We start from the raw sequence: 26,706 nt of genomic DNA, 5'->3' as shown, positions 1-26,706 counted from the left end.
GAGTATCAAAAGCAGAATGATTGAAAAGTGCATGTGTTCTGCATATTTAGTTAATCAGGCATAACAAACTTTCCTTTAACATTAAAAAAATTAAAGGTAGGGATAGAAAAGCCTACAAAATTAAGCCATTGATCTTCTTTAGTATGTAATGAGATACATGTTCGTTTTTTGGTATGAGATGAACTAATTGGGCTGGGAATTGAGTGTGTGAATGTCAATGGAAAGCCAAAACAAAACAAAAAATGGAATTGGGAAGAAAAAATAATATTATGTTGGGAAGAGATGCCACAAAGAGGAACAAAATTAAGAAATGTCAGCTTTCTATATTAAGGTTTGCAGGAACTGCATTTCTCCCTTGATCTTTGTGCACTCCCTTTCCTGACATCTGTGAGGATCCTCTGTGGAAAGCATGTAATTTTGTGTCATATCCTAAGACTGCTGCCTGTGACATGACAAATGACATTCTGTAGTTATACTTCAGTTGTGGCTTTCTTATCTACACATCCTCACTGCTATAAAACTTACTTGGGCTCCAGTCAAAGCTGTGTCATCATTGTAGCCCATTTGGATTCTTCTAGAAATGCCAGTCCTCTCAAATTTATTGGCAGGCAAAGCTCATTGGAATTTGGCTTGGTTTAATTTCACTTTAATTTGAAGAAGATGAATGCTAGCCCTTTCACTCATTCTAGGAAGTGTTTCCAGAAAACTGCAGTTACTGTTCAAGGCCAGGTTATTGAGGGAAACCATGCAGTACATTTTCTACATGACACCACATTGGCTGAAACCCTCTCTAGGTCCGAGGAACAAGTCACCCAGCAATAAAAACATTTTTAAACTGCTTCAACAAGATGCCTTTATTGTGAACTACTGGAAGAGACGGAAGCATCCCAGCCAGTGGGTGGAAATAGTGCCCTTCTAAGTCATGAGGGTAGAGGGACCAAGTTCAGTTTGATCCAGCAGTGATTGCTAATGAACCCAGACACACTGCTATGTAATGGAATGTCACATATTTTACCATTAAATCCTGTCTCCCATTAAAAAAAGCATGCAAGGTGTAATTTATGCTGTATTTTTACAGCTTTTGGTGACTTTTCCTGGTACTTGGAAGTCTAGACTGCCAGCTATCCATAAAATGTCTAGTAGTCACATGCAATAAATCATAGATGGTGTCAGGATGCACCAGACACACTGCACATACTTTTGGAAAATAACTTTGTTCATGCATAATTTCTCTTACTGGGACCACAGGGCCCCACTAAGTGTACGATCTCCCAGATCCTTAGCTAACAGAGAGTGGAAGACTACTTCTTTCATCACTCCAAAACACTTTTTGTGCTGCTGTTTTGCAGCTCTTAAGAGTTGCTCAGTGGGCTGGATAGACAGCACACAGAAAAATGTAGTTCTATTTAGAATTCAGTTAAGTTTTGAAATATTTAATTTTAATGCCAAGAAGGAACTGCTGAATTGTGTGGTTTGTTGACAGATGCTGTAGAGAAAATAGGAACCACTTACATCAGGTGTAATTAATATCATTTAAACAAATTCATGTGTTTTTAGGACTTTTTCCATATGTTCCATGCATTCCAGTAAGGGTCCTATCAGTCCCTCAGAGGTGTGATGATTCTGGCTATCTTTCCTGTCAAGGCCCAAACACTGACTGTCATACACTGGGGACAGAAATGCCTGAAAAATAAACACACATACACTTTTCAAATCTATGTTTAAAAAAGTGTAAAAATGCCAATCAGGCAGTGCCTGCATGTTTACCAGGAGCCAGGGACCAGGTACCATCTGTGCTGCTTCAGACAACAAAGGCTTTTTACCTGTGCTGGGCAGAGTTCCTTTGAGTTTGTGGACTCAGGGTGATAGGTAAAGGGGAACATCCATGCAGATATACCTGTTTTCTAAGAAGTGTAGATGAAAATTCTGAGTGTTGTTTTTCTGGTTTGGTTTGTTTGAGTTTTTTTCTGTTATTGATTTCCCTTTCTCCACAGGAAAAGTAACTGAAGGAATAATAGAGAAAGAAATAGAGAGGATAAATGCAGCAAGAAAGTATAAATGAATTATGTAAAATGGAGAAACTGAAATTCCACAAAATACATCAAAAAGATGGTCTGTAGTGCACACTCCCTGTTTTGGAGACAGGCTACCTGCATGTACTGTTGACTTCAGTAGTGGCAGAAGATACTCCTCAGGTTTGATCCTAGGCATTAAAATTAGGGAAGACAGGGGCAATTTCACAGCATTCAGTAAATACTGATGTTAGTTCACTTCCGGCGTGCAGGACATTAATCACATTATTTGGATTGCTCAGATATGTAATTGTACTAGTAAATCTGAGGAGCTGTAAGGCTAACAGTACAGTGTTGCTTGGCAATACAGAATTGCCCTTTTCTTCATAATTGTGCCCAATTTGTAGTATTTTTAAACTAGTTGTACATGTCAATCATTCCTCACACACAGTTGATTTTACTCTGGACTACTGTGAAGGGCTGTATGAAAAAAATCAACTATCTTAAAATGTTGAGAGCAGAAAAACAAAATTAGAAAAATGGTTGCATTTTGAAGCTGTCTTATCTTTTTTGTTTTGGCAACTATTTAAAAACCTTTAAAATTAAATTTAAAAAGCTTTTCATACCAAGAAAAAGAAATACCTTCACTAACCTTGTTCAATGAACTCTTAATTCTAAATGTTTTTTAAATATTTCCTAAATCAAAATTGCCTGGTAACAACAAAAAATATTTTGGTTTTCTATTATCTAATATGTTGACATTTTTAAAATGAAAATGTCTCAGATTCATCAAAACTTTATTTCAATATTTCTTTTAATTACAAAATAAAGAAATGCATGATTACACAAATTATATAACAATATAGCAAAAGACAAGTATTACCAGATAAGTTGAGCTCAAGTTTAATTAACAACATTTAATGAACAGCATCTAATTAACTATATAACCATCAATTGAGTACCATTTTCTAGCAGAAAATTCTCATGTCCCATCTGCTCATTATCTCTTAGACTGCTATCTTGCATGCCAGGCATTTGTAAAAATAATATCTACTTGGCCTCCCACACACCCTATTTTATGCACTAGCACAGGTAAGGTTGTCTTGGTTTTACTTAACTTGGTAGATATATTTCAAACTTGAGTCTTGATTTCTTGTCTCTTGCTTCTGTTTAAGACCATTCAAAAAACTCATTTATTTATTTCCTTCTCCTATTTACAGTGAAGCTCAGATGTATTTATATTATAGTGATATCTTCTTGTCACTATTACAGTATTTTAGCTAGTTTTTGGGGTAGTTGTTAACATATCCCAGGAATTGTATGATTTTATATCAGATTAAAGTTGCCCAGAGAAACTGGGGATGCCCCTCCCTGGGCCAGGCTGGATGGGGCTTGGAGCAACCTGCTCTAGTGGGAGGTGTCCCTGCTCATGGAAGAGTTTGGAACTAGGTGATCAGTCCCTTCCAGCTCAAACCATTCTATGATGTTATGTATCTGAATAACATTAACATGGAAATTTTATGTAGAATGAAAGTGCTTTATATTATGGATTTGTTCAGATGTGTTATTCTCTTTGTGTCCCTTTGTACTCCATCAATCAGCTATCTAAACATGCAAGTGTATAAAGGGAAAAATCTGGTATGAGCAGGTTTCACATACCTCTGCATGAGATTCAGGACATAGTCTTAGAGGCATTTGGTATACATAATATTTTAGTACAGCTTCCCTGAAAAACTGGGGACATGAGTGGGCCAAAAAAGCCCAAGAAAAAACAACCCTAATTTTGTATTTTAGAAGTGAAAAATATTTTTTATTCTTATTCAAATAAATTATCACAATATAAATTAATGTCTTGCTCCTCACATCTCCCTGCCTGAATCCTCATTACGATAGTTACAGGTTTTGGGTAAGCTTCACTCTGAACTTGTTCCACAAGTGTCTTTGGAATGCAGAATACTGGCAAAGAGTGATAAAGATAATGTAATGTCTAAGCATCTAAAGGTTACTGCATAAACAGGTATTCAGTATATCAGGTTGGTTCCATATTCTTCTCCCCACTAAAAGCTTCCTTGAAAGGGAACTGAGAAATTAAAGACTGTGTATGTTGCATGTTTACTATCTCTTTCAATAGGAGCTTAAATGATTGCTGCTGGCAGACCTCAAAAGACACTTTTTCTCTGTTTATACTATTACTCCCTTCTTCATCACCCGCTCCCCCTCCCAAGTGTAGAAAATTGAAAAAATTTAGATAAATATTTATTTATTTATTTATTTTCCTGTTTATTGTTAGTTCCTCTTGAGGGTATCTGGATTTGGGTGGAAAACTCTGTATAGGTACAAGCTGGATATTTGTTTTTAAAGCAAGTTTTTCCAGCATTTATTTTTTAATGTGAAATATCTGCTAGCTCTTACTACATCATCCTGCAGATTCTGCTCCAAGCAGTTTGAATTTAAACCACACTGTAAATTTAAGTTGCTATTGTACTATCCTATCGTTGATGGTGGGATAATAGGTATAATAGATTATTCATTGTGTGTTTGTACAAAAAAAAAGAGTGGAAATGAGATAAGGGAATGGGTTGCTTGGAACACTTTTTTTCCCCTTTTACGCCAATGTGCCAAAATGATGGAGTGCAAGCTGTGCACAGATTAATGTTTCACTGGCTCAGTTGATCTTTATTAGAAAAATGTTCTGATCCTTCTTAGGATCCTGACCAGAAAAGATTTTCCTTAAAAACAAAAATGAAGAAATGAATCTCAAGGGAACTGACCTTCACTTGTTGAAGTGGCTGATGCAATTCTCAGGTGACACAGGGTAACAGAGATGGCTGGTGGGGTAGCTGAGCCAGAAATGCAGTAACACGGTGGAAAAGTTAGCAGGAATTTGGGGTATGTAAGCAAGATACTTTAAAGGGAACAGAAATATTGGTAACCACCCATGAACATCCAGAGAGGGGAAGGGGGCATAAACCTTAACGACAAGAAAAACTACTTAACTTGAAGAATGATTTGGGAGCAAGTTCAGACAGATGTTCACAACTATTTTTGTCACTAGACTGAGAATCAGGAGGCTTCTTTTAATGTTTCTACAAACTCTACTGTTAAAAAAAGTGACTATTCATTTCTAATGATAGAGCTTAATCATGCTTTTGGGAGGGACTGACAGAACAGGGAGTTACCGAAGAAAGGAAATTAAGTCTGTGATATGAACCTTTGATGCTGAATATGTCGGTAAAACAGGGTGGCAGGCAGAGGGTGTGAAGAGTGATTAGGTTGCTGCTTGTACTGTATTTATATTCTGCTAACTCACATTTAAGACCTTCTGCTGGCTCTCTGCTGGCAACCAGAAAAGGTTCTTCTCTCCCTTTTGATACTTGGTTTCTAGGTTTTATTTTAGAATTATCATTTATTTCCTTGCTTTTTTCTTTTTTTGCCTTTTTTTCCCCCTTTTCTTTCTGATGTATTGGAGCTTAAGCACAAATAGAGAATGAAAGTGGGATGCAACATCATAAATCAAGTTTCAGCAAAGCTGAGCATTCACCAATAGTAACTCTGAGGTGGTGGACATTTTCTTAAGAAAAGGTTTGCAATAAAGTGAAATGTCTTCATTCTAGATTCCATATGCTCCACTCAGCACTGGTGAGGCTGCACCTCGAATCCTGTGTTCAGTTCTGGGCCCCTCACTACAAAAAGGACATTGAGGTGCTGGAGCGTGTCCCGAGAAGAACAACAAAGCTGGTGAAGGGTCTGAAGCACAAGTCATATGAGGAGCAGCTGGGGGAACTGGGGTCATTTAGCTTGGAGAAAAGGAGGCTCAAGCCTTGGAACAGGCTGCCCAGGGAAGTGATTGAGTCACCATCCCTGTAGGTATTAAAAATATGTGTAGGTTTGGTACTTAGGGACATGGTTTAGTGGTGGACTTGGCAGTGCCAGGTTAATGGTTGAACTTGATTATTTTAGAGGTCTTTTCCAACCAAAACCATTCTGTGATCAAAGAGAGTAAAAGGCAGAAGTTACAGGCTCTATAATGTACACCCAAGGATAATTTAGGGCCGATCAACAATCCAAATGAAGCTGATGAATATATGCTGTTCACTTTAGTGGGATTAAGATAAGGGGACCTGTGTAATTTATAGTGAGATTCTTAATGCATGCAGTTTCCTTTCATCTCTCAGTTACATTGATCCAGATATTAGGTTGTGGCATACTCTCCTTTATTAATGAGAAGCTGACCAGAGTGAAGATTTTTAGCCCATTTTGACATCTTATACAGTTTATAATGTGTCTGCATTATCCTGTTCTACTACAATTGCTCTGGAGTATTAGGGAAATCAGTACTACTGACCTTTCTGCCCTTTGGTTCTCATCTGCTTAATACTATTGAATTTGGAAAGAGACAAGATTGTTATAAATTTAGAATTTGAAGCAGTACTGTGTCTCTCTTCTTTTTCTTAAGATGGACTCTCATTCATCACTACTCAATCTCTCCTATGAAGACAGGCTGAGAGAGTTGAGACTGTTCAGCCTGGAGAAGAGAAGGTTCTGGGGAGATGTTATAGTACCCTTCAGTACCTGAAGGGGCTACAGGAAAACTGGGGAGGGACATTTTACAAGGGCCTGGAATAATAGAACAAGGGGGAATGGCTTTAAACTGGAAGAGAGTAGATTTAGGTTAAACATTAAGAAGAAATTCTCTAGTGTGAGGGGGGTGAGACACTGGAACAAGTTGCCCTCAAAGTTGTGGATACCCCATTCCTGGAAGTGCTCAAAGCCAGGTTGGATGGGGCTTGGAGCAACCTGTTCTAGGCAGAGGTGTTCCTGCCCATGCAGGGGGTTGGAACTAGATGATTACGGTCCCTTGCAACCTAAACCATTCTATGATTATATAATAATTAGCAGTTACTATAGTCTTAATTTATTTAAATGTATCTACAGATCCGTTATAATAACAATGCCCCAATCATACATTTCTATTTTTACTTCCTAGTTGTTAGTGTTGTGCTATTACTCTTATCAAGTTTATAAACTGAGCCTGTAATAACACAGGGAAATTGTATATACTGGCTATCTAATACGTAATTTTCTTCAAGCACCCATGTATATTAAAGAAGATTTTGTTTAAGGGGGTAATTTCAAACTGTTTGTCAGATTTAAGCACTGTGTGGAAAGGTTTTCTAGGGATTATTGTTCCATTTTTCAGGAAACTGATCTAAAACTTCTATTAGATTGAGTAATGACATATCACTGGTATATGCATTTCTGAAGCATTAATTTAAAGCATTAAATAACATACTTGCCCTGAATGAAGACTGTGCATAGAATGTCTGAATAAGATCCAACACCTTAAAAGACAGAGAAGCTAGAACACAAGTGAAGGCTGGAATATTCATGTCTGTGTCTAAAACATAGGCCTGGGTGCCTCATCAAACCCCTTAACAGCAGCACTTGGATAAAATGCTGACATTAAAACCTCTGTGGCCAAGAATCTTGTAGCCATTTTACATTCAAATGGAACAGATTAACATTATTTTCCTTAAAAGATTCTTTTTACATAGTTAGGAAACACTTTTGTTTTAATGTTGTGTGAAGATCTAGGAATTATGGTGCATATAATCAAACAATTTATTGCATAGGTCTTCAAACTGATCATAGTAGAGCATCTGCAGATTCGACTAGAAAAAGAATGGGTTCAGAGATTAAGTTTACCAACATGTGTAACACGATGCTGCTGGACAGAAACAAATCAAACCACCCATTGCAAGACGTTCATCAATTGGTAATGTATTTTTTCCCCTCCACTTACTCATCTTTAAGTTAAACATAGTAGGGGAAAATATTGGATGATGTTATAATTTTAATGTTCTGCCTGACCTTCCACAGTTATTATGATAGGACAGCCAGTCATTTTTAATGAGCACTTTTGCAGGAACGATACCTTTGGAATTACCAAGTTGGAGGACGTGTAAAGAGGACTGCAGGACAGACAGGATGAGTTTGTGTCCAAATTGATGTTAAATGATACAAGCAGAAACCTAATTCTAATTGCAGTTAAATGCAATTAATTGCAATTGGTTATTTGTGTGCCATATGTCACACAGAACATTTGGAAACTGTGGTACGTATGACCCATTATGAGCCAAGTAGTAACCATGGTTTAAAAAAATGGAGAAAGTCTGTCTGCTTGGTGGTTTTTTTTGGCTGTTAGTTGTTGGGGTTTTTTTGGGGGGGTGGAGGTGGGCAAGGAGCTCTGTATAGTGGAATTTCTTTTTCAGCTATCATTCTGTTAACCTAGGAAAAGCTGGATTTGAGGGATGGATTTGGAAGATGCTCTCAATTTGAAGGTGTCAGCTCCACCTTGAGTTACGTGGCTTTTAAAAACATTTGGTTTCACTGGTGATATGCAGGAAGATGGTATAAGGCCAGGACCATCAGCATCTGGCACAGATGCCAGAAATAGATAGATTTGTATTTTACAAGGAATATAGCTCACCCAAGACATTTCTCCCTTATTGGTACTACAAATGCAAATAGTGTCAGGCCTCTGTGTACTCTCAGCCTGTGAGCTGGGAGAAACAGCAGCAAACACGTGCTGGTTCCTGCCATGCTCTAGGCTCGGTGGGACAAAGGATCCCCTCTCTTGTCTTAGAGGTGCAGCTATGATAACTGATGGTTTCTTGCTTCTCCCAAGACCTGCTGAATTTCTAGATATGTAATAATTTCTAAACTGAAGAATGTGATCTGGCACAGCACCCTGATTTGCTGCTGATCCCTGTTTCAGAAGGGTGAATTGTTTCCTGAGTTAATTATATTTTTCTTTGTTTGCTCCCCTCTTTAAGCACTTTTATGACAACTCTGCTATGATTTAATTCTACCTTCTACAGTGTCATAGGCATTTTCGTTAATAAGGGTAAGATCTTGAATCTACTTGTGTACTGCCTAAAATATCTCCTGGAGATTAATTATATTCATATAAAATCTAGTTAAACAGCTGTAGTGAAGCTTGTTATTACTGGCTCGTATTAGTGTTTCCAGGCCCCCCTCCTTATGCAGAAAAGTAACCAACTCTTGGTTGGAGTTTTGCATTCCAAATGTTTACTTAGCATAAATAAAAATAAAAAACCAAAACACACCCTTTTTATCTATTAAGTGGTTGGCAGATTATTTCTGTCCAACTTTCCCCCCCCAGATTTTTATAGTTTTGACATGGTTCTTTATTTTCATTCTTCTCTGATAATTTTAATGCCTGCCATCTTGTGAGGTCTTTTCTCCATCGCTGAGTGCAATTTTCTTTGGATTTACATTTTTTAGGTTGTGGACGTTCTGAGTAATTTTTTAGGCTGTATCTAACTTCTGTCCCAAATCAAACACAGCAGGCAAGAGCCAGATAAAGTAGATCTGAAGTTGTAATAAGTGCTGTTATAGATTGAACAGCAATCTGACAAGAGATCTGACAGGGCTGATTAGTCCACTCACCTACACAAGACAGGACAAGCTATGCCTCTTCATGTCCAATGATTGCCTAACTTGTTCCTAAATATCCTGGCAATGGAGATTTCACAGTGCTTGAAGGGAATCTCTTCCATTGCTTTGCTATTCATACCATTAGAAAGTTTTCCCTACTTACAAACTTAAATCTTTGTTGCTGAAATCTAAAGTCTGTCTGTTGCGTCTCTTCTATAATGGGTAAGAAATGCAGTTTACTTCTTTTTACTTTAAAGCCATCTTTTATGTACTCCATGTACATTATTTACAGATTGCAATAGCAAGACTTGATGTTATGGGTGACTTGGTCTGAATTCTTCAGAGCCACTCCATGCCAACCAAATTCATGCAGCATTCAAGCAGTGTTACAGTAATGGCATCTTAAAATTGATCAATTCAGATTTATAACCAAGTTTTTGCTTTAGGCCTTCATAGTGTTAAGACCATTTCTTAATCATGCGTATGTACAGTAGCAGTAATGCCATTTTTTAGGCCAACCAAAAGGGACGGCAGGAACTCGTCGAGTGTTGTGATTCCACAGCTCTCTTCAGGTTTTCAGTAAAAGCTGCAAACTCAAAAGCTATTTGAAAAATGAGAAAACTGGTTTTGTTTGTTTGTTAACGGATCTAGTTGAACTACCTGGCAGAAGAAGCTGTTGCTCCCAAGGAGCAGGAGGACACCTTGGTGTAGAAAGGTATTTCAAGCTGGTTTTCTTCTTTAGTGGGAAATAGAAGGAAAGGTAACTTTTTGGTCATGGAGCGTGAAGAAGTTACTGGGAAAAAGATTATTTCATGGATTAAAATGTGCCTGAACGCAGCGCACACATTCTGAACTTTAACTTTCGAGTTCATGTTTCTGTCCTACGGTGCAGGAGGAGCCCGGTGAGACTCGGTTGTGCCAAGTCCCCGCGGCCAAGGGCAGCGGCGCGAGGCGCGCGCCGGGACCGAAGGGCGCCCGAGGCTCAGGGAGCGCGAGCGCCGCAGCCCCGGGGCCCAAACGGTTGGGGCGCGCGGGGCGGCGGTTGGAGCGCGCGGGGCGGCGGTTGGAGCGCGCGGGGCGCGGATCCCCCGCGGCCTCAGGGCGGAGCGCGGCTGGTGGCGCCGCCTCCCGGAGCAGGAGCCGCCGCGGCGGCCGCTCGGCCGGGAAGCATCGCCAGCAGGAGCGCGGGGAGCCCGGCGGAGGCCCCGCTGAAAGCCGCAGCTGCCCGGGGCTCTGGCTGCAGCGAGTGCCCGAGCCCGTCCCTCCTCCTGGAGGGCGGCGGAGACAGCCGCGGTGTGCGCTGCCAGCAGGTGAAGGATCTGCTCAGCCTGGTGGCTGCGCTGAAAGAGGAGGAGGAGGAACGATTAAGGAGTGTCTAGGAGTGCGAAAGGGAGATAGATCCGTGGAGCCACACCCTGCCATCCTTGAGGCACCACAAGACGTAGAGGATCCCCTGCCCTCTTGTCACCAGGCAGGAGGACGGGACCTGAGAGACAAGGGGGAATGGAAACAGGTCCTGAGGGAGCAGGTGGAGGAGCTTGCCAAGACTCTATCGTTTATCAACAATCCTGGTCAACAGGATGCTCCAGACATCTGGAGGCTTGCCAGCATGATGTCCATTTACAAGAAGGGCTCAAAGGAGGATTCAGGGAGCTACAGGGCTGTCAGCCTAATCTCAGTACCAGAGAAAATCATGGAGAGGTTCATCTTGAGTGTGCTCTTGTGGCAAGTGCAGGACAGCCATGGAATCAGGCCCAGCCAGCATGGGTTGAGAAAGGGCAGGTCCTGCTTGACCAACGTAATCTCCTTCTATGAGCAGGTGACCTGCCTGGTGGATGAAGAAAGAGCTGTGGCTGTTGTCTACCTGGACATCAGTAAAGCCTTTGACACTGTCTCCCAGAGCATTCGTCTAGAGAAGCTGGCAGCACATGGCACAGACTGGCACTCTTTGCTAGGTAAAAAACTGGTCCAGAGAGTTGTAGTGAACAGAGTTAAATCCAGTTGGCATCCCCTCACCAGTGGTGTCCCCCCAGGACTCAGTTTTGGAGACAGTTTTGTTCAATCTCGTTGTTAATGATCTGGATGAGCGGATTGAGTTCTTCCTCAGTAAGTTTGCAGACTACACCAAATTGTGGGGGAGAGTTGATCTGCTTGAGGGTAGGAAGGCTCTGCAGAGGTACCTGGACAGGGCTGAAGCCAATTTTATGAGGTTCAACAAGGCCAAGTGCCTGGTCCCACATTTAGGCCACAACAACCCCAGGCAATACCACAGGCTTGAAGCAGAGTAGCTAAAGCTGGCCGGGGCAAAAGGACCTAGGGGTGCTGGTTGACATGAGCCCAGGTGGCCAAGAAGACCAACAGCATCCTGGCTTCTATCAGAAATAGTGTGGTCAGCAGGACCAGGGAAGTGATTGTCCCCCTGTACTCAGCACAGGTGAGGCTGCAACTTGAATCCTGTGTTCAGTTCTGGGCTCCTCACTGCAAGGAGGACATTGAGATGCTGGAGTGTGTCCAAAGAAGAGAAACCAAGCTGGTGATGGGTCTAGAGGACAAGTCCTATGAGGAGAAGCTGAGGGAACTTGGGTTGTTTTGCTAGGAGAAAAGGAGGCTAAGGGGAGACCTCATTGCTCTCTACAAGTACCTGAAAGGTAAGTATTCCTGTGGAATAATGACTAGAGGAAATGGCCCGAATTTGTGCCAGGAGAGGTTTAGAGTAGACATTAGGAAGACTTTCTAGTCTAGTTTAGACTATATAGTACGAAGAATTTATTTACCAACAGAGTAGTCAGGGGGTGGAGTCACTGTGTCTTGGAGGTATTCAAGAAACGTGAAGATGTGGCAGTTCAGGGCATGCTCTAGTAGGCATGGTGGGGTTTTTTGTGGGTTGTGTGGTGGTGTTTGTTTTGTGAGGTTTGTGGTTGTGGTTTTGTGGAGGGGGTTTTGGTGGGTTTTTTTGGTGTTTGGTTTTTTTTTTTCCTGCGTGGATGGTTGGACTCAGTGATCTTAGCAGTCTCTTCCAACCATGAAAATTCAAAATTAAAATATTTTTCCAATGAAACCAAACAATCTAATAAGATGCTGCCTCTAGTCTCTGACCTTGTCTGCCTTATCTGCTTAGACTATCACAGCTACAGGAGCACTGACAGTGGAAGTATTCAGTCTGTTGTCTATTTGAAGATGTCTTTGATTCATGTGCTAAAATTAGCACCTGTTTTGAAGAAAGTAAGCACTTATCTTAAAGGTTGTATTGCTAGCACATAATCCTATACAATGTCACCTAATAGCTCAGTTGTCTCTTTTTGACATGTACCTTCTGCAAAACTTTGTATGTCATCCTGTAGACTCTTACCTCAAACCAGGTGATGGTATCTCCACCACATACTTCCATGAAGTTCAAGCCTTTTTGAGGGTATTGATTTGTCCTGTTACTACATGGCAGGTGGCTACACCCACATGATCATATGAAGCACTAAGTATATTTTGTTGTGTTGTTTATAGTTGCTCTGTTGTTAAACTCTGTTAAATAAATAATCATGAGTGTTCAATGATACTACAGCTTCACCATTAGACTCTTAAACTGGCATATATATCTGTCATACTTTATAATAAGGTACTATTTTAAGTGGCTAATTTGTGATTATCAGGTATTAATAATAAATAATATTTCCCAGTAGGGCACACAGGTCATTAGTTACGTAAGTCATGGCTGTTTTTTATTCTCATCTATCACTAACTCCTACAGATGTTCTTTTAAATGTATATGCAGCATACTATTTATGACAATAACAGGGAGATTTAAAACATCTCTTATTCATCTACTAATGATTTATAAATGAACACTTAATCAAAAGGAGGCTGGATAAATCAGCTTTTATTAGTTTGTTCTTTATGCCACTACCATTTTTAATTTTATGTAGCATACTTTTTGCTGAATGTTTGTAGAGAAGTGTTGAATGATTTGATTCAGTCCTGTGGGCCTATTGCAGACTTGGGAATATAATGGCTTAGATCAGTCTTTAGAGAGTGTTTTGCTGTTACTTTCATTTTCTTTTTTGTAACTCAACTAGTTTTAATTGACTACGGACTATATTTCTAGAATTGAAATGCCTTTAAGGGTTAATTTTTTTTATTCAGGGAAAATATTTTGCTTTAAAATAGAGATAAAATACAAGCTTTTATTGTTAGTGTTCAAAGCAGACTGCATACATATTTTTATAACAAGAAGAATAAAAAGTAAAAAAAATAATAATAAATCTCATCTATCCTAACTACTTACACTAAGGTTACATAAGTAAATACTACTGTGTTAATAGATATCCCTTATTGTGCTTAAGTCTGTCTATTGCCAGCTGAGATGAACTTGTGAGGTTGTCATACTTTGCTGAATGTCACGCTTTGTGCTAGTTTGTTCACTAAAAGTCATGACACAGACATCTAAACAAGTTCCTCTTGTGTTGTTTAGCTTTGTCTCTTGATTGAGACCAGGCACTGTGCAAACACTCCGTTTGGAGCAAAGGTCAGCTACTTCAACTTAGGTAAAATATAACAGTTGGTTTTTCTGGATAAGTTACTACTTTAAAAATAAAAGCATTACTGCTTTGAAAGTTGTTCCAGTTGTACTTAACAGATACACCAGTGACAACGATTCATTCCAAAGAAAACTTACAAGATGCAGTTTTGTCACTTGTTTAGAGGACTGTTGATATCCATAGTTTTCTCTGCATCACTGCCAACCTCTTTTTGAATCTTACCTATGCACTTGTTAAAATGTCTTCCACTTCACTTACCAGAAGTACATTTCCTCAGTTTTTCTCAGCCTTCAAGAAATAAAGGATAAAGAAAAAGCTACTGTTGTAAACTGAGAAGAAAAATCTTAAACAAACTTTAGCTAGCTTAAATTAGCTTTTTTTTGTTTAAATTAGATTTGCTTGTGGTATAAATCAAGTATATAAATGTGATGGTTCCCTGAAATTCTGTAGTTATTTTCTCCTCTGTGATGTTGTAGGACTGTGTAGACTAGCCTAGCAACATGTTTTGGGGTCCTGTTCATGGTAGGTCCTGTGGCTGCTACACAATTAAATAGGGAACATTTTGGTTTGTTTTTCAAAAGAATGTTGCTTTTTGAGACTGTTTACAGTCATTCATAGTGGATGTTAGTGGGAAAGAGAAGGCTTAGAGCTAGAAAGAATGGCAGAGGAGAAGCAGAGAGAGTCAGATTCAGCACAGAAATTCCTGGGAATTTCCATATAATGCCTTTCAGGGAAATACTTGTGCTTCTGGGAAGAGGGTGACAAATGTGTGCAGTTTATCTCTTAAACCTTGGGAACAGGTATCACTGAAAAGGCAAGGAGTTATGGCAGAGATAATAGACACTGACTGCATCTGAATTCTGTACTGCATAGCAATGCTGTTGTTCTCTAAAGTGGAAAAGAATTTTCTGGTGACAGAACTTGGGAGTGTGTATGAAGTGGGATTGTGTGGGGATGTCTTAGTGCTATGTGGGCTCTTGTAACATGGTAAGATTTGGCAGACACAATGCAGCATAGGTGTTGAAATACACTTGTGTGTCTGATAGTCATACTGTTGGGCTGTCTATGAGCTGCATTGATTTTTGGGGAGACTTAAATTCAGAATTTGGTGAAGACATCCTGGTATGGATCTAAAAGGTGAGAGATCTTTAGATTGAACTTAAGCTATCTGCATTATGTTTGAGGCAGCTTTAAACTTGAATTTGAGATGCTGTGAATTCCAGCTGTACTTGTGGATGGGATCCCTTACAGAAAGGATCTCTGGATGATTTGGCTAACTACCATTAGTTGCGTGGCAGTGCTGTGAGGACAGACGGCATATATGGAAGGTGAGTGTACTCTCACCAGGAAGGAGGTACTGTGCTATCACGGCAGTGATCTCCCAAGTTTTTCTAGCAGGAAAGTAATACGTAAAGTTGACAAGTTTATTCCTAAGTACAGCCTTGAACTTGTTTCTACAAGGGAGTCCAGCCACTCTACTACATCCTGGTACTTGTCAAATTCTTAGGACTGCTCATCCACAAGGCTTCTCCAAACTGAACTTAGACCTGGGACTGTTCATGTGACTGGCTTTAGGACTGTGCTAAAAGGAGAAGCTACCTTTAAACACCCCAAGACCTGATCTGAAAGTTCTGTGGGGAAATGACCTGCATGTTTTAGCTGAAGTATAGTAATGGGGTAAATAAACTAGTACTAGTAATGAACTAAAATATGAAGAGACTGTTCTAATCTTTCTCCTTTTCCTGAGATTGAAGGCCCTGGATAATGCAAAAAAACTTCTTCAAGAAAGTTCAGTGTTATTTTTTTCCTTTGACTCTCTGAAGTTAAAATGTTGTGATTAATATTTTAGATGATAAAATATTAAAACTTAGTGATCATAAAACAGAATATGTGCACAAGAAAAAAAACATTTTGTTGTCATTTTTAAAACTGCTTAACACTGTTCTGGGATTGATTTTCACCTAAATGGTAAAAAAAAACTCCATAACTTTATTGTTACTAAGCACTGTTCTACATTTAGCTCCTAATCCCAAAATCTGCTAATTCATGTGAACCAGGATACTGTATTTTTGAGAGATAGTATGATAGTTTTAGTCATGTTCAAGACGATGCAGAGTTGTACTCAGCACAGTGCAGAACAGAGCTAATGAAGCAAATACTGTTTCTGCCCTGGAGTCTGCTTCTCTAGCATTAGTTCAGAGGTCACTACGTGGCATGCTATAGAAATGTTTCCAATTCAGCAAGCTGAAGCCCCACTTATATTTAGCACTTTAGGTTAAAGCACTCGTTTCAGTGCTCACTTAATTTCAAGACGGAACTTAAGAAACTATTTTTCTTCATAAGGACTCTGGGCTGAGGTCCTTACTCTGTTTTTTGAAGTTACTTCTTACAGAGTATTTTAACTGTGATGTAGTAGGTCAAGGAGTACTGTTCTGAATATTTGAAATTCCTCTGCTGGTATATTGTTATAGAGTGTGTCACCAGATAATCTCATTGGTATATAATGTACCACGTGCATATGATGCCTATTTCAATAACTTGCATTTTTTACAGCATAATATATATGCATCACTGAATTTGTGTACACTCTACTATGTCATATTAATTTCTGAACAGCAGTACTTGAAGTATGTTCCCAGCAAACCCTGCATAATCAGTGAGCTGAAGAGTGGCCCTAGGGCACAGAGCAGAAATATAGTATCAGTGGGCTTGTATTCAGACATTTAGCTGATGAGTGATGATGGATTTAAAGGCTTTTTTTATTTCCCTGCTGGAAGATGGCAGGGAGAGGGAGGTGGGGCAGAGGGTAGTGGGGGGAAGTGAAGGGAAGTGCAGGCAATCCAGATGTGTGTTGCCCTAATCTCTGGAGAAGAGGGGAAGCTTCTAGTAGTGAAGCTCAACTAGGAGGGATTCAGGTTCACTCACTAGACTGGTTGTTTCCTTCAGGTGTGCATAAAAAAGTCACTCTATAACTTTGTGTTTGAACCCATCTCTGGAAAGGGAAACTAAGGATGCTGTTGAATGACTGATGAGTCCCTAAAGCAGAGAAAACAGATCTGACCATGTAGTTTGATGTTGCAAACGCTGTCTGTCAAAGATACCCTCTCCAGAAAACATCAGAGAACATATCCCTATTTCTGTCTACCAATACTGCAATGCCTTTTTTGCACCTGTTAAATATTAGCAGACTGATTTATCCTGGGCTGGCTCACTGCTGTTTGTGCAGACACGTAGGTAATGGTACTTTGGAATAGAAAGCTGTGTACTCCTCTGTCAGCCTTTTGCTAACAGTGCTGCAGTAAAATGAATGACTTCAGCTCCCTGTTCCAGAAAGGTCATGCAAACGAATATGTTGGGTTTTTTTACTGAGCTAATTTGATCTGCATGTTATGCACTTTTTTTAGGAAGCTTGGTCAGGCTGAACACTATGACAAGATAGCAAGTGCTTTCACATTAAAACCACAATCTCTCTGTTGTAATAAAAAAACCCTACTTTGTCATGATGACAATGACCAGCAGCTCTGCTGGCTTTCACTGTCATTTCCAGCTTCCATTCTCTTTTTAAGTCTTGACTATAAATCATCTTCAATGCTCACTGTACACAGCACACATCAGGACATAGAAAATGCTGATTATTAAACTGTTTTCCCCAGTCCCATTCTGCATGAAAGGCCACTGTCTGATGCCTCCTGTTTGGTAAAATATTTTCCTGGCAACAGGAAATTATTCCTGCTTTTGTATAGAGAGAAGGTGAGATTACTTTGTCATATTGAGGTAATACTATGTTCATCTGTGGCATTTTGTATCTCATTGAACTTTGGGTAGCACAATAATATTTGATACAATGAAAATAAATCAGCTTCAAACTATTAGTCCAAGATAGTGATAAGAACAGAGAAGGGGATTTCCTGCGTGATACAAGGTATTCCTGCATTATTTTTTGTTGGGTTTTTGTTTGTTTGATTCAGTTCCTCATTACAAGCTCTGCAGAAGTAGTCCTATCTTCATCCTATTCTGTATCCTTCCAGTAACAGCTTTTCAACTGTGGGGTGATGAAATTTAGACACTGGACAGGGACTGGGTTGTAAACCATATACACTATTCTGATTTTCCACCCTTTTATTTATATTCTTGTTCTTTCTCCCTTTTTGGGTCTTGCCTACAGTACTCCTCATTACAAACTTCTCTTCTTCTTTCTCTGCTCCATCAGGAGTCTTCATCTGCATAAAATCACAGCCTCACACATACTCTCCACACAGAATTTTGGTTGTATTTTATAAGAAAATTGGAAGAATTCAGCATGTCTCACTGCTTACAATAGCATCTACAATTTTCTCATTTTTCTTCTATTTTCCCTTTTTTCCTCCCTGATCTCTTTCTTTACCTTTCCCTCAACCCGCTTTTTCTTGTCTGGCTTCCTTCGCAACTGTAAATCTGCTTTTCTTCTTCTTTACTCTTGAAACAAAACAAAACAAAAAAGTTTGTGCCTGTGTCGGCATCGGCTCATGACACATACAGTATTTGATTTAAAAATTCTTAGGTGATCCCAATTGTTGTTCTTAAACCATTTTAGAGTTGTAGCTGAAACACATCCTGTTAAGGAAGCTACAGTAAGCACTTAGTGCATCTTGACATTTTCCTTCACTATGCTTTTCTGGCACATAATAATTTTATAGGATGAAGCTAAACAGGAATTTAATTTCCAGGATATGGGATTTAGCCTATGACCTTTGTCTTTAGTCCTTTGCTCATCCTCTACAACTGCTCTCAAGGTGGTCTCCTCTGGCAACCCAAATTAAACTTGTAAGGTGCTTAAAAATCACAGCTCTGTCCAGCAAAAATTCTTAGCAGGTTCTTGCTTTTTCATTTTGGATGGGTTAACTGAGCAGATCACAGTTACCAGATTCTAAGCTAAAAGAAAGATTTAGAAGTTTTTCCCACTGGTTAAATAACTTTACTATCATGATACAGTTTGTGGTACTCATGGGAATGGAACCAGGAATACTGAACTTCTTGTCCAGGTTTTCAGTGAGATCCTTGCAATGAGCTTTTCCCTGTATGCACTGTGCTGTTTCCTAGGTAGTCTAGATACTTTTTTATTTTCCCCATTCTCTTTACAATTTAATTTCAAATATCTTCCTAAAAGTGTAGATATTTTTTCTTTGCTGTGTAATTTCACAAATTGGAAGAGCTGGACATCAAGCATGACTTGTGTCCAGTACATTTGTAATGAATTCATGTCAGCTGGATTTGCCTAGGAATGGCAAGTTCTTCCTTTGAAAGAGATGCCACATCAATGTTGTTGTAGTCTTATTGAATCTTGTGTAACAAATTGTTCTTAAGTTAGCTTTAATGATGAGTAATTTAAACAGATAAAATGCAATCTTACACTGCTGATAACTGAACAATCCTCAGGGTAAATTTTGCTTACCTGATCTCTGAAGCAGAAAATTTATCCTCTGTTAGTGTGTGGGTTTGGGCTATTTTGTGCTGATATGGAGTAGATGTAACAGAGGCAGGTATAGCAAAGGTTATTAATCTGTTTATTGAAGTATGCATAAGATGTGTTGGTTCTCTTTTTAAGTGAGAAGTTCTCTAACTTGCCATGGGTATGAAAGTAATAGTGCTGCCTTCTTTGTTGTTAAATACATGTATTTGCAGAGAAATGAACTGTGAAGAAGTTTAAACTTCTCTGAAGAGACAGTACACAAGTGATGTCTTCAAAGAGAAATATTAGATAGGCTTCATGTTACTTTAGAAAACCCTAAAATGTCATGCCATCTCAAGCTGATAAGTCTTGTTATGTGAAAATGATATGCAAAGTAAATGTTCTTACAGAAAGTAACAAGTTTTAATTCTCCCTTGCTCCCCAAAACAACAAAAATCTAATAAACAATAAAGAAAACTTTGCCACTCGATCTCTCTGCTTGTATTTTGGACATTAGATTGGTTACTGCTCACATTTGTTTACTACTGGTAAAGCTTAATTAACCTCACCAGCTTGTTCTTTGCTGTCGTCAGGCAAGTAGTATCAGGATCAAAAGATACAGCTAAATCTTCTGTCTGCCTTCCATGCCTGTCTCTTACCAGTAAAGCTGAAGAGGTCTTCTGTGTACAATCTAGCTCTACACTTTGAAATCCTGAAGTAGGCACTGGTATTATTGAGACTTTTTCTCAATATTGATATTGTTGTGAGTGTCTGCAGTATTTGCCTTTTGTAGCAACTGAAAGAGTTCTGAAGGTGTTAAGGGGATTCTTCTTAGAAATCTTCATATTCACTGGAATTGATTTATCTCAGTTGCACCATTCTGAGAATAGCACTGACAGAGTGAGAAAAAAACCAGGCCAGAAGATGTTAATGTTAACATCTTCAACTTCAGAACAAAAGGCAAATATATTCCTCCAGGCGAATGTTAAAATGTAAATAATTTATTGAGGTTCTATTGCATTTGCCATGTTTCAGAAAGTAAACGTTAACAAGTTTGCAGTATAAAATTCAAAAGCAATGAAAATGAATGCAGCAGTGAATAAAATGTGCATTTGGACCATAAAAAGTTAATTAAAATTAATAATGATACTAATTGTAATTATTAAATGTAAATCAAAACATGAAAGATACTTCACACTTTAATTTTAAAAGGCAGGCTCAAGTGATAGACTTTGCTTACCTCTAACTTTCTGCTAAATCATGTTTTCATTTACCAATACTATTGAGAGATATAACAGATGGCAGAATTTGGTCTATTATTATAATTTCTAGTGAAATGTCTTTGAACTAAGCAACTTTCTACAAATACCATATGAAATTATGCGAGTCTTTGTGGCATTTAAATGTTTGAGTTGTTATTATAATGCTATTTATTCTCTAGGTGTAATTCTTTTCTTATTTAAAAAGGGAAAAATGTGGAGGAAACTAATCTCATTTAACTAACATATAAGTAAAATCTGGCTCTTTAACACTCTGAAATCTGACCTGTACCTGCTGTTATGTGCTGATTAGTAAAATGAATAAGGGGGATTGGTATCTCTAGGCTACCTTTTCCAGCTCTCTCTAAAATGAAATAGTGGACCAAAGGTTACAGTATGAAAGCTTTCTCAAGTTTGGATTTTGGCTTTTGTTACTATTATATACAGAACAATTAGTGCATTATTTATAAGTAACTGCTTGTTTTGAAGATGTTACATACAGCACTGGCACTTTATTCATGTGAATCCATATGCTATTCTATTATGAAGATTGGAAACATCTCTTTAACATCATGTCTATACAGTATCAATTTGGTGTTGTAGATTACAATTGCTAATTTTTCATTTCTTTTCAATAGAACTATTTGGCCTTTCTACTTTCCCAGGTCTTTCAGATGGGCTTTCTAATAGTAGTAATCTGTGATACTGATTTTATGGTGTATGATGCCTCAGCACAGCAGCACAGGCATGCAAAGTGCAAAATTCTTGAAGGAATCCTGGAGTCTGAATGCAAAAGAAACTGACTTTAGGCTTACTTGGAAAAAAATGGCTTAGACTCTCAGTATAGACTGTGGGTTCTACTTTATTCCTATTAAAGTTAAAGCTCTCACATTTTATTTCTGTGTAATCAGGCCCGCAGGATTTTATGTGCTGGAGACTTCTACATTTTATTACTCATATCTGCTGATGCTCACAAAGGAAGAAGCAGAGAGAGGATAGTTGGCACTATAAGAAACATAAGTAGCTTAACTGGGTGTTGCTAAATGTCCTGCTGTTTCTCTTTGCCTCTTGTAGAGTTTACTAATAGCTGGGGTATATTATAGGTCCACATTTTTGTGCTAGGTATTTCTGAACACAAACCATCTACAATACCATTTTCAGTAAATAAAAATGTCTTAGACATAGTTGAAGATTACAGATTATAAATGCACAAGCTAGGAAAAACGTTCAATTGTATCAAAATAATTCTAGCTCTTCAAAACTCTTCAAAATTTTAATCTGCTTGCTCTTTGGTATATGTTCTTAAGTAGGATAGCAGTCTGGAAAGTATCTTTCTTATGAACCATCATTTGCTTCAGAAAGGTGGATCTGACCTTAAATTATACAACGAGGACTTAGTGGATTTAAACTTAATTCTGTCTTTACTTTTGGAATTGCAAAGCTTTCGTTCTAATTTGGAAGATATTTTCTCTAAAAACAACTGTTTGAATAAAAGAAAATTCTTGTCAGAAAATACTATTTTCTTAAAGTTGAAGGTGCGTTTTAGACTTGTTTTTGCAGTCAGATATTGTTAAATACTGGTGGTGAGGGTGATGAGACACTGGAACAGGTTGCCTAGGGAAGTTGTGGATGCCCAAGCCTCTCCATAGCACCTTACCAAATGCATTAACCCAGGAGGAGAGGTCCTGGCTCCAGTTTTGCTTATCTTAGATTCAGTATGGGCTCTGACTTCCTTTCCAGAACCAGATTGCCAGTTAAGCCCTGACACCAAACAGTGTTGAATGTGCAATAAATTACTTTTAAAGGCTCAGTAGTCGTGCACAATCACCTATAGTGTTGACTGATCTTTAATATTTTATATATTGGATCTGTCATTGCCCTAGTTGCAGCTGTGTAATAAAATATGTGAAGGCTGAAATAGCTCAAATTGTTTTATACAAGTGTTTTGGTTAATCACAGATTTCACAAAGTATGAAACCTTAATTGCTTCATTTTCATTTGCTGATGTATTGTATTAGTTAACAAGCAGTCTACCAAATGTTTTGCTTTGAACAGGGGAAATATTTTCTTCTGTGGAAGTGAGATGGAAAAATTGGATAGTTTCTTTTAAAAGTCAGATCTATATATGTATTTGTCAGAATTATAAATATATCTGTTTATATAGACATAAGAGTTGACAGCCTTTTAAGGAGCAGACATTAATCAAGCTGTTATTAGACAAAAACATTTTGAGACAAGAATACTGAAAGATCCAAGACTATTATGTCAGGGGCCCTCTCCCATACGCCTGCCTCCCTGATGATTTCATTGAATGCAACAGAAATATGGCAAAATAACTCAGTTCTGTATGAGTTTGGAGGAATCTGAGGTAACTAAAATTTCCTGTGTTTATAAATTCTGGAGCTTGATTTATTAGGGTCTATTTATATCTATGTAACTAAACAATTAGCCAGGAAAAGAGAATTAACCACTTCAGATATTAAGTTCTCATTTAAAATGATATTTTTTTTTTTCCCCCCTGGTAGTTTTTAACTTAATTGCCTATAAGAAAGTTTTAGGGGCTTCTTAATTCTGACTTTAGGGTGGACTGGAATGGCATTATGAAGTTATATGAATTATGATGTCAAGCTAATAGAAATCAATTAACTTTTCATATGGAGAGGAAAAATTATGCCTCTTGATTCCTGACATTTTAGAGGAAGATTACACAAGCTTCATCTTGGTGAATTTCAAGACCTTAATTCTGCCTAAGATTTGGTATGTTTATAAAAGAGTGCAGCAAAATTTAGCTTCAAGACCCATTTTCTTTTTTAAAAAAGTAACTCTGAGGCTGAAAAATAAGCATCATTCATTCTTGTTGTTTCTTTTGACATACAGCTTTAATACTTAGCTATAGCAAAACCTAAATTGTGTATCTTCTGAGAAGGTAATAGTAATTTCACTTAACTTTTAAAGTATTAGTCTTTGTCATGCTTTCAGACAAAGTTAGCTGAACATTTCCTTTCAAATATATGTCCAAACACGTTGATTCTTTATACTTTTCAACTGAAGGAAAAGAAAAATACTGGAATGATTAACAACACAGTATTAAAACTTCCTGAGGTAGATATGCTTCCAAAATAGTATTCTTGAGTTGTCATGGAGGAAGGATTGGTCACGAAAAATATGCTTTAGATAATAGGATCTCAGTAACTCCGTACTTCTTTTGTACTGAAGACATCTGTGTTTGATTTATGGTTCTTTCCTTCCTTAGTAAAATCTATTTGGAGGCTTTTTGAATTATTTAAGCATTTGGGTTCACTCTGAATAACACGTGTAAGGTAGTCAGTGGGTGAAAAAAGTGATCTGGTGCTTACGTACGTATGAAACAACCAATAGAGACCATGCTCTTTACCAGGCGTTAAATTCCAGTTTAATGCTTGTCACCACCATGGGGAATGATGCAAGAGATCCATCTCTATTCTGACTTGAAATATTGAAGATCGAGAGGAATCAAGGTACCTCTTTGTCTCCTGTTTGTTGTTACTTAACATGTTGCTGTACTTGGCAAAGTAAAGTAATGATATGTTCATTCTTGTAAGCCAGTATATGGTGTATTTTTATCTTTCACAAGCTGTTCACAATTTTCATCAGCAGGATGTGCCAGTCTGAGCTTATCCCTATACAGATCCAGTACCCAAACCTATTTAGCGTGAATTCTGTCTCTAAGGAAGACTGCTGTGGAGGCAAAAACAGTACATGTTTTGACTCAGTCACACAGTGTAGGTTTCAAATTATGAAGAGGAAGATTCTGTTATAAAGCTCTGCAAGATTGCTGGAGTGCTAGTGAGGAAGTACAGACTGAAGTGCAGAGAACACCCCTTTCTTGTGTCCTCTATACAGACTGAAAAAACCCCCAAGATTATATTAGTTCCTAGAGGCTATTAGAGCCCTTTCCATTTTTATGAGTAGAAGGCTATCAGGGAGATGAATAAAGGTATGAAGAGAACCAAGTATGTTTCTGGTCTAGGATGCTTTAACCCTTCACAATCTCTGTCTAAATAGCCACGGTCATACCAAATACACTTCTAATGGCATTTGACAAAAGTTTTACCTTATCTTTCACAGTCATACCTGCCTGTTGTGATCCGTAACCACCTTCACACTTGGTTACTGCCATGCATTATATCCAGGAAAGAAATCAGAACCTTTTGGGAAAAAGCATAGTGGTTACAAAATTAGATATCCTGATACAGCATAGGTCAGTGAAGTTACAAAATTGCAAGTTGTAGTCTTTGCCCTGGCTACTTATTGATCATATTGGGCAGCTCATGGTGGTGGTTCAAGTTAGAGAAGAAAAAAATTCATGCAGAATTTGCTTTTTGAAGCATCTCATTTTCCTCTGACAAGCAATTTCAGCTGACAGTTTTCAACTAACTGTATACAGTGCCAAGCAGTGGCATTCATGGTGACAAGCTGAGCAGCTCATTTCTAGAGTTATGGAGAATGCTTGACTTGCAGGGGAAAAAACAAAAATGTTGCACTACTGAATTTCTTAGTGGGTTAGACTGGCTGACAACAAAGATGTGTAATCTGAGGATTATGATAAAAATGAAAACCAAACAAAAAATCAAGGCAGCAACAACAAAAAATTACAGATCTTCCACTGCTTCTTACACTCTTGGCCGCTTTTACCTAGTTAAATGGCTTCCAATATCTCTAGTAGTCTGAGGGTATGTATTACTGGAACACTTATTTCTGACTTCTGGTACCTTTAGTATTTCATTTTACAAGTGTATTTTTACTTATATGTGTCTGCCATTGCCAAAAGCAAATACTTAACACTTATCTCAAGTTAGATCTCCCTGAGTAACTGTTTAACAATTTTAAATCAACTACCAGCTAGATGAACAAATAATCTCACTGCTCATACACCCGGTGCAATTAAAGCAAGCCACTTACTTCTATCTGCAAACAAAAATATAGATACTTTTATGATTAAAAAAAACCCCAAACATCCAGGCTGTTAGATGCCAGGGAGTTAATGACAGTCTATTAAGTAGACTGCAGATATCTTAGAGTTTACTTTTATCAGGGCCTCATATTGATAGACATTTCTGTAAATGTTCAGCCTCTTTTCTCCTTCTCAGTATTCTTATAGGCTTTGAAAATAAACATGTTTACAGTGCAAGCTGATGTCTACACTGCAAAATTACAAAACAGTAGTAAGAGATAACAGCAGGGAGTGATTTATCTGATCAATAAAATAAAGAATGACCACATGCTTCATGCAGGGTCAGAGACAATGCTTAGCAAGTAACTTCATCTTGCAATCAATTCCACAAGAGGTTTCCTGGTATTCCTTAATACAATGGAATAAATCACATCCTCAGCTTTCTCTTACTCTAAATGGTTACCCCTGCTTCATATATCTAGACAATTTGCCTTCCATAACCACATCTTGCTTCCATCATTCAGTGATAACAACCCCACTGGAAAGTGAAGGTACTTTTTAAGACACCCATGTTTGATGTGCAGCAAAGAGGAAAAATGTGTCAGCTTAGGCTGTTTCCATACTCCTAAAGAAACTAGCAGCAGACTAGTTCTATCTAACTTATTTTTAGTTCTACACTTTCTTCTTATCAATGACCTTGGTTGTCCTTCACAGCACACAAACTTAGCACCTCAAGGAGGAAGTTGCCTTCTGTCTTTCCACACTGTCCATTTCCTCTTGCCCACAAATTATTGAGTTGTGGTAGGTGGTTAAGGCTGCAGCAGCTACTAAATCATTCAGTTACATTCAAGATTTATTCTTAAAATAGCAATTTAGTAATTGTAGAATTTCTGTTATGTCTTTGTTTTCAAAACAAAATGTGTAATCACTTCTTTCTCAATTAGTAACCTTGCAGGGGGAAACATCAACAAAAAATTGGGAGAATGAGTAAGTTTTTCTAATTTCCTCTGAACAGTACCTATTCCTTATAAAGAATTTGTATGATATCCCTAAAAAACAAAAACAAAAACAAACAAAAAAAACC

Source organism: Apus apus, chromosome 12, assembly GCF_020740795.1.
Source record: "Apus apus isolate bApuApu2 chromosome 12, bApuApu2.pri.cur, whole genome shotgun sequence".
Taxonomy (NCBI): domain Eukaryota; kingdom Metazoa; phylum Chordata; class Aves; order Apodiformes; family Apodidae; genus Apus; species Apus apus.
The sequence above is the reverse complement of the archived record's forward strand: the minus strand, read 5'-3'. Positions refer to the sequence as shown.